Consider the following 5,000-nt stretch of genomic DNA (forward strand, 5'->3'; position numbering starts at 1 on the left):
TGTGTGTGTGTGTGTGTGTGTGTGTGTGTGTGTGTGTGCGCGCGTGTGTGTTTGCGTCAGCTGTGCCAAAACCATATTTTCCTGATGTCCCATAATGCAGTTGAGACCATCTTTGGTGACCTTTAACCTCCATTACCCTACAGTTAGGTAACACACACACACACAGTCACAGGCTAGTTTCGTTGGTGACTAGCAATAAAACACTAACCAGAAACGTTTCACCCTCAAATGAGCACAGGTGATCTAGCTTAGCTGTGATGTCATAAAGGCAGGTGATCTAGTTTAGCTGTAATGTCATAAAGGCAGGTGATCTAGTTTAGCTGTAATGTCATAAAGGCAGGTGATCTAGTTTAGCTGTGATGTCATGAAGGCAGGATATCTAGTTTAGCTGTGATGTCATAAAGGCAGGTGATCTAGTTTAGCTGTGATGTCATGAAGGCAGGATATCTAGTTTAGCTGTAATGTCATAAAGGCAGGTGATCTAGTTTAGCTGTGATGTCATAAAGGCAGGTGATCTAGTTTAGCTGTGATGTCATGAAGGCAGGATATCTAGTTTAGCTGTAATGTCATAAAGGCAGGTGATCTAGTTTAGCTGTGATGTCATGAAGGCAGGATATCTAGTTTAGCTGTGATGTCACAAAGGCAGGTGATCTAGTTTAGCTGTGATGTCATAAAGGCAGGTGATCTAGTTTAGCTGTGATGTCATGAAGGCAGGATATCTAGTTTAGCTGTAATGTCATAAAGGCAGGATATCTAGTTTAGTTGTAATGTCATAAAGGCAGGTGATCTAGTTTAGCTGTAATGTCATAAAGGCAGGTGATCTAGTTTAGCTGTGATGTCATGAAGGCAGGATATCTAGTTTAGCTGTAATGTCATAAAGGCAGGTGATCTAGTTTAGCTGTGATGTCATGAAGGCAGGATATCTAGTTTAGCTGTGATGTCACAAAGGCAGGTGATCTAGTTTAGCTGTGATGTCATAAAGGCAGGTGATCTAGTTTAGCTGTGATGTCATAAAGGCAGTTGATCTAGTCTAGCTGTGATGTCATAAAGGCAGGATATCTAGTTTAGCTGTAATGTCATAAAGGCAGGTGATCTAGTTTAGCTGTGATGTCATAAAGGCAGGAGATCTATTTTAGCTGTGATGTCATAAAGGTATTCGGCACATGACCTCTCACTGCGTGTCCAAGCAGCTAATCCACACATGAACACCGGTGCAGTTAACTCACACATATTCCACTGTGCATTCAGCGCATTCAGACGCTTTCAGACTGTTCCTGTGGTTCCTCTGAGCTCAGACTGTTCCTGTGGTTCCTCTGAGTTCAGACTGTTCCTGAGGTTCCTCTGAGCTCAGACTGTTCCTGTGGTTCCTCTGAGCTCAGACTGTTCCTGTGGTTCCTCTGAGCTCAGACTGTTCCTGTGGTTCCTCTGAGCTCAGACTGTTCCTGAGGTTCCTCTGAGCTCAGACTGTTCCTGTGGTTCCTCTGAGCTCAGACTGTTCCTGAGGTTCCTCTGAGCTCAGACTGTTCCTGTGGTTCCTCTGAGCTCAGACTGTTCCTGTGGTTCCTCTGAGCTCAGACTGTTCCTGTGGGTCCTCTGAGCTCAGACTGTTCCTGTGGTTCCTCTTGTGTAAGGCCCCGGCAGGTCTACATGAGTCTGTCAGCCTGAGAATAGAACACAACGCATCATTGACTTTCCTCATCGCCTCACTGCGTGGAAAAAATGATGGACTGCACACACACACATACACACACACACACACACACACACACACACACACACACACACACACACACACACACACACACACACACACACACACACACACACACACACACACACACACACACACACACACACACACACACACAAATGCCCAGGCCAGGAGAGGGGGAGGTGACCGACATAGAGACAGACAGATGGGGAGAAAGAGCAAGAAATAAAGAAATGACAGAGTGACACACACACACACACACACTCACTCTCTCACACACACACACACAGTGACACAGGGAGGAAGAGAGAGAGGGAAGGGATTCAGAAAGCGGCTGCATAATAAACTGGGTTAGTTAGGTTGAGTATGCACACACACACACAGACACACACACACACACACACACACACACACACACACACACACACACACACACACACACACACACACACACACACACACACAGACACACCTCACACACACACATACACGCACATGCACACACATACACACACACACACACACACACACTCAGACACAGACACACACACACACACACACACACTCACACACACACACACACACACACACACACACACACACACACACACACACACACACACACACACACACACACAGACACACACTGGGTGATTATGCACTTTAGGTCTTCATTGGTTTGGATTATTCATGTTACACCTTCAAACTCAAAGAGCAACTGAGGATCTCTCTGTCACGCCAATAAGCTGCTGGCATGTGACGGAGTGGAGAGAGGAGAACACACAGCACACACACACACACACACACACACACACACACACACACACACACATAGAGAGGGAGAGAGGGGAACAGTTCTATCTCAACACAAAGAACATGAGAGGTGTGTGTGTTTGTGTGTGTGTGTGTTCTGATCTGCTGATCTGCATCATGTGTCTTTTGATGCTAACACACAGGTATCAGCATCAGCACATCTAACACGCAGGACATGACACACACATCAAAGACACACAAGCAGGACATGACATGTCCAATATACCCACTGTGTGTGTCAGCGTTCCTGTGGTGGCTGTACATTTGCTGTGTGTGTGTATGAATGTATGTCTGTGAACGTGCTGTGTGTGTGTGTGTGTGTGTGTGTCCGTGAATGTGCTGTCTGTGTGTGTGTGTGTGTGTGTGTGTGTGTGTGTGTGTGTGTGTGTGTGTGTGTGTGTGTGTGTGTGTGTGTGTGTGTGTGTGTGTGTGTTGTGTGTGTGTGTGTGTGTGTGTTTGTGTAGCTGTGTGGCTGTATACACACACACACACAAACACACACACCGAGACACACCCACACCGACACACACACACACACACACAAACACACACACACTCACACACCGACACACACACACACAAAAACAGACAAACTTGAGTGAAGAGTGAAGTACACTGCCCATTCCTTGTGTCCCTAGATATGCACAGATATACTTCTGAATGGCACATTTACAACTACTATAAACACACGCACACACACACACACACACACACTTACAGCACATTCACAGGTGCACACACACACACACACACACACAGACACAACCACACAGCTACACAAACACACACAACCACACAGCTACACAAACACACAGCTACACAAACACACAGCTACACACACACACAAACACACAAACACACACACAGGCCCACACACACACACACACACACACACACACTGGCATTTCTCCACTGCACGTCGGCTCCTGTTTGTCCGGTCAGGATTTATATTTCTTTACCTTATCCCAGAAAGGCCAGTGTGTACATCACATAAGGAGCTGAACAACTTACAACCGCTTTAAATTACTCTCTCTCTCTCTCACACACACACACTCCTGCTTTCTCTCTCTCTCTCTCTCTCTCTCTCTCTCTCTCACACACACACACTCCTGCTCTCTCTCTCTCTCTCTCTCTCTCTCACACACACACTACTGCTCTCTCTCTCTCTCACACACACACACACAGGCACACACACTCCTACTCTCTCTCTCTCACACACACACACAGGCACACACACTCCTGCTCTCTCTCTCTCTCACACAAACACACACACTCCTGCTCTCTCTCTCTCTCACACAGGCACACACACTCCTGCTCTCTCTCTCTCTCTCACACACACACACACTCCTGCTCTCTCTCTCTCTCACACACACACACACACTCCTGCTCTCTCTCTCTCTCACACAGGCACACACACTCCTGCTCTCTCTCTCTCTCTCTCTCTCTCTCTCTCTCTCACACACTCTCTCTCTCTCTCTCTCTCTCACACACACACACTCTTGCTCTCTCTCTCTCTCTCTCTTTCTCTCTCTATTTTTCTCTGCCTCCTCCACTCACAGAGACACACACACACACACACACACACACACACATACACACACACACACATTAGTACCTTATCGTATTGCTCAGACACACACACACTCACACACACACACACACACACACACACACATCCATAATGCAGGGTAATGGCAGGTGCTCCAGACAGTAATATTATGACTCTGGATGAGAGAGAATGTGTGTGTGTGTGTGTGTGTGTGTGTGTGTGTGTGTGTGTGTGTGTGTGTGTGTGTGTGTGTGTCCAGAGAGTAATATTATAACTCTGGAAGTGTCTGTCAGATCCTCTCTGTTCCTCAGGAGTCATGACATCATTCATGACATCATTCATCAGTTTAGAGTGTCTGCTGAAACATACATTAGTGCCTTATCTTATAACACACACACACACACACACACACACACACACACACACACACACACACACAGACACACACACACACACACACACACACACACAAATACATTAGTGCCTTATCGTATTGCTCATACACACTCACACACACAGACATACACACACATGCATTAGTGCCTTATCGTATTGCTCATACACACACACACATTAGTATCATCATATGCTAATGATTCAAAGTCCCCACTCTGTGAATGTCCAGTAGGGGTCCCCCAAGGCTCCATACTTGGTCCAATTCTTTTTACTCTTTATATAAATGATCTGCCAGAGGCATGTAAAAATGTTGACATTCAGATGTATGCAGATGATGCTGTAATCTTTACACATGCTAAGAACTACCAAGAGATAGCATCCACACTTACATCTGCAATGGCTCACATTGATGACTGGCTCACTAAGTCATGTCTCTACCTTAACACCAAAAAAACTGTCTGTATGGCGTTTACCAAACAAAATATGAAGGTGTCACATTCTAATGTGTTCCTGAGGGGACAGGAGCTTGAT

The sequence above is a fragment of the Sprattus sprattus genome (genome assembly GCF_963457725.1).
Source record: "Sprattus sprattus genome assembly, chromosome: 2".
NCBI lineage: Eukaryota > Metazoa > Chordata > Actinopteri > Clupeiformes > Clupeidae > Sprattus > Sprattus sprattus.